General features: G+C 47.0%; 1 long non-coding RNA gene across 1 annotated transcript; it reads right to left on the bottom strand.

Annotated features, from left to right (window-relative positions):
* Positions 1-6,345: 6,345 nt before the first annotated feature.
* Positions 6,346-10,672, bottom strand: LOC145534228 (uncharacterized). Its single transcript, XR_014074362.1, has 2 exons — positions 9,756-10,672; positions 6,346-9,476 (listed from the first exon to the last, which is right to left on the bottom strand). It is a non-coding gene; the product is annotated as an uncharacterized LOC145534228 (long non-coding RNA).
* Between the last annotated feature and the right edge of the window lie 356 nt (positions 10,673-11,028).

Genomic DNA, 11,028 nt, shown 5'->3' with positions numbered 1-11,028 from the left:
CGGAGAGGTGGGCGTCTTTGCTAAAATCATCTGTTTTGTCACACATGTGCTTTCTCCCTCCTTCAGCTTCCCTCCAGCCCTTCGCTGAATACAGGAAACAAAGAATCCTCTATGATCTACCCCTGAATTTCACCACGCTTTTTCTTTTTTTCAAATCCTGAAACTAAATTGGTTTCTAGCTACCTAATAATCAAATTTTACGTCTTAACCTGCGTCTGGCACTGTGTTAGGGTGTAGTGTGTGGAGAAGGGGAAAGTGCAGGGAAGTTATAAGGTACAGTTTTTCTCTCTCTCGAAGGGCATGTAATATTCTAGTTTCAATCGGGAGATGGGGGAGGGGACACACACACACACACACACACACACACACACACTCGAGACAATTAGGGGCCAGAGTAAGAGAAGAGTAATTATGTGCTAAACTGTGTGGCACAGATTATTCCTCCTTTAAGAGATTTTGAGGAAAAAAGGGCTCAGTGTGGGCTAAGGCCATTTGAAATAACTTCATCAGGGCCTCAGAGCAATTCTAAAATGCAAATAATAAACCAGTAAGAAGTGCTCTCTTTCATAGAATTTTTTTTCCAAATAATAGGTTGGAAAATATTAAAATACATACCAATATGTGTAAAATCTTTATAATTGATATGTTGTATTAGGATATAAATTATTATTTCAATAGTGTAATTTTGATAATTATTTATCATATACTGCATATACAAGATGAATAAGAGCTATCTTTTCATAAATGCTCCCTGATATTTAATAATAAGTTTTGGTCTTTACTACTGGGGCAAAAATAAAGATTATATATTTTACTTTTCACTGGGACGAAAATAAAGCTTATATACTGCTGATGTTGTTTAGTCTCTAAGTCCTGTCTGACGCTTGAGATCTCATGGACTCGGTGGATCCCATGGAGCCCACCAGGCTACTTTGTCCAGTGGGATTTCCCAGGCAAGAATATTCGCATTGGTTGCCATTTCCTCCTCCAGGGGATCTTCCCAGCCTAGGGATCAAACCCACGTCTCCTGCATTGGCAGGAGGATTCTTTACCACTAAGCCACCTGGGAAGCCTTAAAGATTTTATACACACACACACACACACACACACACACGCACATATGTATGTATATATAATAAGAAGTGCTCTCTTGAGGTTTTAGCCTCTGAAGGGGCTGTGTTGGGCGAGGAGAGGGAACGCTAACAGTGACGTGGATGGTCACCCCTAACTGGAGCCAAGGGAAGGGCGGGCTCTGGTAAAATAAAATGCCTTCAGGTGGAGCTAGCTAGCACACTGTAGTGAGGACAGGGTGCCCCCAGGACTGGAGCCTGCAAGGTGTCTGCCAGGATGCAAGCCCTGTTGTGAATCTCTTTCCTCTGCTTCTGGAGGCCTATTAGTTCCTTTCTAAAGCTGTTAAAAAGGATCTGTTGAGCTCCTTAGGAGGACTCACAACCACCAGACTTAAAAATAGCAGTGCTTCTGGCAGGCTTCAGCGTGCTCACCCGGCCCTTCCTTCTCCACCGCCGCCAGCAGAGCCAGGATCCCACAGCAGCCCCACGGCAGTTTTCCAGAGGAGGCACAGCCTCAAATCACTCAGTCCAGGCAAAGTGCTGAAATCATGGGCAGTAAACACAGTGAGAAATCCTCAGGCCCTAATGCCCTGGCTCCTGCCTCCAGGGAGTCCTGGCTTCCAGTCCCCCCTTTCCCTCCTGTGCTGCCCCCCAAAACTCTAACTGCTCTAGCAGCATGCCCTTGATTTATTTCCCGCTCGTTCTTTGTCTTTAAGTTTTAGTTTAAATTCCACCCAGACGGCAGCCACGACCTGACCGAATCTTCCAGGAGACCTGACTGCCCTCCCTGCCTCCACAAGAAGGCCCTTCACAAGGCCCAGTGGCTCCCACTTCCCTGTAGAAGGTAGGATCTTGCCCAGGTCAGCAGGTGCTGGGCTAAGGGGCATTTTCCTTCTGGTGGTCAGGGTGTGACTAGGTCCTGACCCCACAGGGAGCCCCACACATCAAAACTTCCACATCCTGAGGCTGAGAACCTTCTCATCCTGCAGCTGGTGCTGTGGGCAAGTCCACCTGATGGCAGGATAGAGGCTCAGAGCGCAGGCTCCACAGTCAGATTCCTGCGGCCCGTGCACTTGACCTCCCTGGGGAGATGGGGCTTCCCGGGGAGCTTCTGAAAACAATAATGCATGTGAAATTCTCACCACGTTGCACAAATACTCACAGTGAGAGTCTTCTTAGCGGGCGAAAGGGGGAGACAACCCTAGTGTCCATCATTAAACAATGGATGCACAGAATGTGTTGCAGCCTCACAACGGAATATTACTCAGCTATAAAAAGGACTAAAGTTCTGACGCCTGTTATGCCATGAATGGGCTTTTTTGCAAGTGCTCTAAATGAAAGAAGCCAGTCGCAAAAGACAAGAAACCATGTGAGTGCGGGTCTCTGATACTCAAAAGAGGATGGAAGGCCAATTTGAGGCTCTGGGGCGTGGGGGGTTGTGACGGGCGGAGGGACTGCTTAGCAGGTCGAGGGTGCTTTGCATGGTGACAAAGAAGTCCCAGAAACAGATCGTCTGATCGTTGCACAGCAGCATGAATGGACCAAAGCCCGCTGAATTGTTCACCTTGAAATGGTTTATTTTGTGTCATGCCAGTTTATCTCACTTTAAAAACTTGAAGAAAACCTCATTGGGCAGGCTGTGTGGTGCGGGTTAAGTGCTCAGGAAACTCAAGCTTAAGGTATTTCTGAAGTCTGCAGCTCCTTGGGCCTCTGCTCAGAACCAGCGTTGCTTTTCCACCTTCCCCCACGAAGATCAAGAGCAGAGTCACAGGGGAAGCTACTGGCAGACCTATTTTTAAATCACTTCTCCACGAAACTCTCCACTGCGGCGGGTACCCTCCTTGTGCATGGAGCTGGGCGGGCGGGCTCCCCGCCCTCCGAGGAAGCCCAGCGGCGCTGCGGTCCTTGCGCTGCCCCCTCTCTCCCCTCCAGGACCTTGTCATCTGCTCTCCCCCACACCGGCTAGTCCAAGGGCCACGGTGCCTGCCCCGGTCCCTCCCGCTGCTGCCCGCCGTGGGGTCAGCCTTGTGGACGTAGTGACCCTGCTTTCCTTGCACTGCTCACCACTGTCAGTGGATCCCCATTGCTCTACAAATACCCCCGAGGCCATCAGGCCAGACCCACCTCCCTGAGGACCTGGCCGGGCGTTCTCAGGGCTTGCTTTCCACCCCTGACTCAAAACTCGGAGGAATTTTATAGAAAATTGAGTTCCGATGCCTCATTTCCCAAAGGCGGGAATTGTGTCCCAGAGGAATATGACCACTGTTGCCCCTTTGCAGAGGGTAGGGGGCAGCCCCATGGGTTGGCATGAGCTCCCCAGGGCCCTAGCAGTGGCACATTTGGTGCCAACTGGGCCAGTTTCCTAAGCTCCCCATTCTATGGTTTGTTGGCCTTCAACTTCAGGACTCCACCACGGATGATGTCTGGGGTCCCAGCTGCCAGGGCTGTTTCCCTCCTGAGCTGTGATTCTCATCCGTCAACCTCATCCCTAAAGCAATCAGAGCTCCGGACAGAGAGGCCAGCAGAGCGCATCTGATTTGAGAAGAGAAAGCTGCCCCTACTCTCCGCCGGGCCAACAAACGCAGGGATCACACCTTCTGCACCTGCAGCCCCTGCTGGCCACGCCCTCCTCCATGGCTCCTCTGATGAAGCCCTGTAGCCACTCCAATGAATCCTGTCTGTCACCCAAATTCAAGGGGAGATCTTGAATATGCTCCTTCTTTTATTATAGCTTGATTCACCATCTGTGCTCGGCAAAGTGTCTTAGGTCCAGAGACGGTAGAAGTTAAAGATCCTGCTTTCAGTCTTGCTTCCATGTCCCTTATCCATCGAGCTTTTCCAGACGCTCCTTTCTTTGTAAGTGGAAACAACCGTTGGTTCTCTGAGCTATTGTGAGGATTAACTTAAAGAAAATTGCAAGGAGGGTTGGGCAGACAGAAGTAGGAAGACGGGTATCGTTAGGGTGTTCTCACAGAGGTTTGCCTTTTCCCTGAAAACATTTAGGTAAACAGGAAACCTTCGAGATAAAGCCATTCCTGCATCTCACAGATGCAGCCCTGGGGGCTCAGAGGGTGACGTCTGGGCCCCGGATGGTGTTAATTTCCAGCCAATATGAGAACAAACTACCTTCAGACCCAGAGATGGAGACTTGTGCATCCATAAAAAGAGCTCTCTGCCCCTACTCCCGACCCCCGGGGAAGGGACATGGAGGCAGTCACAGCAGAACCTCCGTTTATCCCTGAGAAGTCCTGGCAGCTGGAGACACGTGGGCCAGAAACATTGCGCTGTGTCCAGACAGACATCACCAACTCAGCCAGAGACCGCACTCGCCTCCCATCTGACTCAGTAGCCCTGAAATATTCCGGACAGTTGCCAAATGAAAACGCTTTGGAGCTCTGTCCTCTGACTTAATGATTGAAATTGCCATAAAACTTTTTGAACTCATTGTCCGCCTATTTGCTCTCTGCTCCAGGAACGGAGGACTTCCCAGGTGGCTCAGTGGTAAAGAATCCACCTGTCAATGCAGGAGATGTGGGTTTGATCCCTGAATCAGGAAGATACCCAGGAGAAGGACATGGCAACCCGCTCCAGTATTCTTGCTGGGAGAATCCCAGGGACAGAGGAGCTTGGTGGGCTGCAGTCCTTGGGATCGCAGAGTCAGACACGGCTGAGCACACACCCACACCAGGAATGGAATGCTGTTTCCCCATCGAGATGGTGACATACACAGAAAGGAGAGAGGCAGGCTATTCGGAGACCCATTTCCTCTTGTCTGCCACCAGAGATCACCCTCTTGTCATCTCCTTCTACACCTCTCAGGTGTTAGGGCTCTTGTGCAAATGTTTTCTGGTTTAGTTAGAGAAGAGCATTTCTTTGAAAAAGAGGTCATCCTACTTCTTAAATGAAATCTTGTCAGCTTGTGTCTCCTACCTTGACCTTATCTTTAGCAATTTTCTTCTTCTTTTTGTTAAGGAATCTCAAGATGCAATTACTGGAGCAGGGGGATGCATTTGAGGAAGAAAATAACTTTGTTCTGTGCTTCAATATTTTTAATAAAACCAGCAAATACCTAACATTGTACTTGCTATGTTCCAGAAACTTTTGTGTGCTTACATGCATGGAGCAGGTTGTCTGATCCTTGCAGCACCTGAGAACCCGAGGCACAGAGAGATTGTGAGATTTGATCATGGTCACAAGTCCTAAAGAAGTGATGCTTTCGAACTGTGGTGCTGGAGAAGACTCTTGAGAGTCCTTTGTACAGCCAGGAGATCAAACCAGTCAATCCAAAGGACATCAACCCTGAATACTCACTGGAAGGACTGATGCTGAAGCTGAAACTCCAATACTTTTGCCCCCTGATGCAAAGAGCTGACTCATTGGAAAAGATCCTGATGCTGAGAAAGATTGAAGGCAGGAGGAGAAGGGGGCGACAGAGGATGAGATGGTTGGACGGCACCATCCACTCAATGGACGTGTGTTTGAGCGAGCTCCAGGAGATAGTGAAGGACAAGGAAGCCTGGTGTGCTGCAGTCCACGGTGTCGCAAAGAGTCGGACGCGGCTGAGCAACTGAACAACAACAGCAAGCCTGCAGCGAGAACGAGAACCAGGCCACCAGCTCTTGCATCCCCACACAGTTCTATGGGAAGCTTGGAAAATGAGGATAAAGCAGGCAATCTATAATCCCATGAGATCACATCATGGACGCCCGTCCTCACACAGGCCCTTTACGGTGTGAAAATCACCACACGCGTGCACCTCTGTGTTCTGAGTCCTCCGTGTCAGTGTGTGGCTTGCATGCTAAACTAGGGCTGCCTTGGTCATCTTGAAAACAGCTCAGGTAATTTATTTAGCAATTCCCCATTGTTGGACATTCAGGTTGCTTCCAATTTTTCACTAAGAGAGATAATGCTTCAACAAATAAGCTTTGTGATGTGTATTTTCCCATTATTTCTAGAAATAATATTGGTAATAGAAAAAATTACCTAAAGCCATAACAAAATGAAAAGTGTATCAGAAAGATCAATCTAGTTTTAAAGGAAAACTCCAATAAACCCAAGAAACAGGTAGTTTCTCAGTTCTTTAAATAATCTCAGAGCAGGACGACTCATTTCAGAAGTACATGCTATATGAAAACATTTCATAAAGAAATCAAAGTGAACAAACAAAAAACAGAAAGAGGGAACACTTTAGATCAATATGTCTTATGAAAATTAATGCAAAAATTTTAATTTAAAATAGGAGCCAAAGAAATCTGCAGTGTGTTAAAAAGCAATGTGCCATAACCAAGTAGATTTTATTCTCAGAAAGCAATAATATTTCACTACATTTATATATTAAAGGAGATAAATGTTATGATCCTTTAGATAGACATTAAAATAACAATTAAAATTTCACAGCCATTAGAAATATTTCGAGAAAGTGATTGAAGATCCAAGAGAGAGAAAAGCCCCAGTAGTATTATCTTGATCTGGGGGGCTCAGTTATTATTACAAGAAAAAAATAATACGAAAATACTGGAAGTTAAAAGTTAACATTATCCTTCTGAATAGATTATACGGCTGTGGACTTAGGAAAGCCCAAAAATTTAGCCAAAGTATAATAGTATTTAGAGAAATGGCCATAAATTGATCTCTTTACGTACATATAAACGTGAAATTCTATCATATTTTTATGTATAACAATTCACAAGAGCATTGAGGACTCTATCACAGCTGGTATTGAACACAATGAAAAGTGTATATGCATTAAACTAAATGATTATACTGGAAAATACACGCCTGAAGAACATGAAGAGCTATAGCTTGTGCTCACATGAGAAAGTTCAGTACATGCAGCACTCCATTCTCCCCAAATTAACCTCTAATTGCAAGTTCAATCCAAATCTCATTTTTGTGTTGAAAAATCCAATCAATTGGAAAGCGAGAAAGTCCTGCAGCTTACACGAGAGTGAGCAGAAGTGACGCAGGCCTTGGGCGGCCCGGCTCCAGCAGGTCAGCCGAGGCAGAGCGGTTCCAGTGTGCGGAGACGGGTGATGTGGGGAAGCAAATGGACGGTACGGAAATAAACCCACGCCCAGCTTGAGGCTTCAAAGTACTCAGCAAAGATTGTATTTCAAATCACAGGGGGAACCCTTGATCGTTGTTGCTTAGTCGCTAAGTCATGTCTGACTCTTTTGTGACCGTATAGACTGTAGCCCACCAGGCTCCTCTGTCCATAGGATTTCCCAGCCAAGAAAACTGGAGTGAGTTGCTGTTTCCTTCTTCAGGGGATCTTCCTGACCCAGGGATCAAACTCAGATCTCCCACATTGCAAGTAGATTCTCTACTGTCTGAGCCACCAGGGAAGCCCAAACTAGAAGCAATTACCTTAATTTGAGGGGTGGAGAAGATTTTATTGTTGTTCATTAACCAAGATGAAGATCATGAAAATATAAAGAAAAAAAATAATTAATTTGGCCAAAGATATCTTAAAAAACAAATGGGAAAAAATGTGGAATTTATCCAGGTAAAGTTTTAATCTCTCTAATATATAAAAGTCAAAAGGTCAAGAAAAACAAGGCAACTCGAGAGAGAGATACAAACACACCGCTGACGAGTCCCGAGAGATGGACAAACGACAGTGAGGTTCACGGACGATCAGAGAAACACGGTAAGAGAGCGGATGTCAGTTTCCACCATCAGAATGACGAAGGCCAAATATTAACTGGACTTTTTGAGGAACAGGTGAGTAAGTGGACATATCCAGTTACGTGACACCACATTTGGGGGAGGAAAACTAACAATAGCTGTCATAATGTGATAGCTGAGTGACTAACTCTTTCACTTTCACACCTCTTAGAATGATACACCATTGTTGTTGTTGTGTAGTCTCCAAGTTGTGTCTGTCTCTTTGTGACCCCATGGACTGTAGCCTGCCAGGCTCCTCCGTTCATGGGATTCTCCAGGCAAGGATTCTCTAGGCAAGAAAAACTCCAGTATTCTTGGGCTTCCCTTGTGGCTCAGCTGGTAAAGAATCTGCCTGCAATACAGGATACCTGGGCTCAATCCCTGGATTGGGAAGGGATGCCCTGGAGAAGGGAAAAGCTACCCACTCCAGTATTCTGGCCTGGAGAATTCTGTGGACTATACAGCTCATAGGGTCGCTAAGAGTCGGACATGACTGAGCAACTTTCACTTTACAAGCACTTCCATGCAAGAATACTGGCCTTGGTTACCATTTCCTTCTCCAGGGGATCTTCTTGACCCAGGGATCGAATCCAGGTCTCCTGCTTGGCAGGCAGATTCTTTACCACTGAGCCACCTGAGTAGCCCTTTTAATGGTATCAGTTCAGTCACAGTCAGGTGCGACAATTTGCGACCCCATGGACTGCAGCACGTCAGGCCTCCCTCTCTATCACCAACTCCTGGAGTTCACCCAAACTCTTGTCCATTGAGTCGGTGATACCATTCAACCATCTCATCCTCTGTCGTCCCCTTCTCCTCCTGCCCTCAATCTTTCCCAGTATCAGGGTCTTTTCAAATGAGTCAGCTCTTCTCATCAGGTGGCCAAAGCATTGGAGCTTCAGCTTCAACATCAGTCCTTCCAATGAACACCCAGGACTGATCTCCTTTAGGATGGACTGGTTGGCTCTTCTTGCAGTCCAAGGGACTCTCAAGAGTCTTCTCCAACACCACAGCTCAAAAGCATCAATTCTTCAGCGCTCAGCTTTCTTTAGAGTCCAACTCTTAGTTTTTTGATCTTAGTTTTTTGAATATTGAGTTTGAAGCCAGCCTTTTCACTCTTCTCTTTCACTTTCATCAAGAGGCTCTTTAGTTCCTCTTCACTTTCTGCCTTAAGGGTGGTGTCATCTGCATATCTGAGGTTATTGATATTTCTCCTGGCAATCTTGATTCCAGCTTGTACTTCATCCAGCCCAGCATTTCGCATGATGTACTCTGCATATAAGTTAAATAAGCAGGGTGACAATATACAGCCTTGACATACTCCTTTCCCAAATTGGAACCAGTCTATTGTTCCATGTCTGGTTCTAACTGTTGCTTCTTGACCTGCACACAGATTTCTCAGGACGCACGCAGGTAAGGAGGTCTGCATTCCTATCTCTTATGACACAGTGCAAATATTTAAAAGTTAAGATGAAAAGACCCAAAGAAATGAATGTTTTTATAGCACCGGTGCATGCTGAAAAATTGCTTCCAAATGTGTGGTGCTAGTTTGTTGGGCCAGAGTTCCACTCTTACACATCTCTTCATCCTCTTGTGAGGCTTGTCTCCAGGCTGGACTTCTCAGGACACTGTGGAGCAGCAGCTCAGTGGACAGAGTGAGTCTCTCCATGTGTGATTTACCTGGAATGCTTTCTTTTCTTTGCCTGCTCTCTACTCAAGCTCATGCTGACTTATGGCAAATGCCTGGGAAGAAAACCCAAGGGTGACAAAAGTGAAGCTCCAACTGCTCAGTTTTGCTCCTTATTTGGGCCACTGCTAGTAAGGCTAGTGACAGTGACCAGCACCAAACAAGGGAAGCGGGCAAGTTCTGGTGCCCACAGACTCGCCTGCAAGGGGACCCACGGCCTCCTCATCCTCCCCATCCATCACCCTCCCTGTCACGCCTCCTCCACACGAGCAACCCCATGCACTGGTCCCTCCTTCATTCCTTTCTCCCAGCTCTTGGAACACGATACAGCTTACCTTTCCTCTAGTCTATTGAGTGTTGTCTTCACCCTCCTGTTAGGACGTTAAGACCCATGAGAGCGGGGATGTTTGCCTGCTTTGTTCACATATGTAGTCCAGGAGGCTAGAACAGTGCCTGGCACAGAGCAGGTGCTTGCTGACTCTCTGTCGGATGAATGAACAGCTACTTTTCTTCCCACTGTAAGTGGCTGATGGTCAACAGGCTTTCCAAACGGTGACCCTTAACTCAGGGAAGTGATGTGAGCCCTTCAGCGGATGGCAGGTCTTGAGCACAAGGGAAATCAGGTTGAAAAGATTAGCATCCTTCTTTGCTCACAGTTTAGATTCCTGGGATCTCAAGATCGGGAGCCCATGTAACACAAACACAGATCAAAGGCTTCCCTGGGCTCTGCAGTCCCGCCAAGCCCTCCCCGGCCTGGACTTCATCAAGTGCAGCAACAGAATTCGCCACAGAAAACAAGCTTCAGCTTAAAAGTCTTTCTTTTTCAAAATGTGAACGTACATTAATCCAAAACCAACCTCAAGGTGACTTCCGTGGGTGTCCACAGCCTGCACCCCAGCTCCCACCCGAGAGCTTGTAAAATAAGTCAGATCTGCATCCTTGAACGTGCCATCGTGATGTTCCTCAGGCCTTTCCCTTGCCAGGCTGACCATCTGCAGTCCTTCGGGTCGTGTTCTGCGCGTCAGCTTTGCCAAACTTCCTCCATCTTCGTCTCTGACCTCAGGAAATGGTCCAGCTTGCGGAGACCACACCTCATTCCAGGGTGAGAGCCCTCTGGATGCGCCCGTGTCTGTGAACGCAGGCACAGGGGACCCCCCCTTTCTAGTTTTGTCTGTAGCCTGGCAGTCGCTTCATGATGGGCTTCACTCATTCTAAACGCGAAAGTAAACCGTTTTCACAACAGCCCGTGCCTGACCGCCAATGCGGAAAGGCTTCTTTTTCCATTTTGATGTCAGCGAGGTCTGGCTGTGGAGGAAGTAGACCTGACATTCAAAGTGGAAGTAATGCACAAGCCCTCCCATGAAATGGGGGAGGGCTCTGAGGTTGTGAGCGAGGGGTAAGAGCTCGAGTGAAAGAAACTCAGGCTCTGACCCGTGCCCCTTGTGAGGTCAGGGACCTGGATCCATTTCTGTATCTTTAGTTGAGTTAATACCACGTGATGATATAAATTAAGGACTTAATTTACAGGTCCTCCAAATTGTTGAACCATGTCTCATTCAATAAATAATAGTTTCAATGATTTCATTTGATTTAAAAAAGTTCCTGAGA

This window comes from Giraffa tippelskirchi, chromosome 14 (assembly GCF_054371585.1).
Source record: "Giraffa tippelskirchi isolate mGirTip1 chromosome 14, T2T-mGirTip1v1.2.pri, whole genome shotgun sequence".
Taxonomy (NCBI): Eukaryota; Metazoa; Chordata; class Mammalia; order Artiodactyla; family Giraffidae; genus Giraffa; species Giraffa tippelskirchi.
Note: the sequence above shows the minus strand (reverse complement) of the source record. Positions and strands in the feature narration are given on the sequence as shown.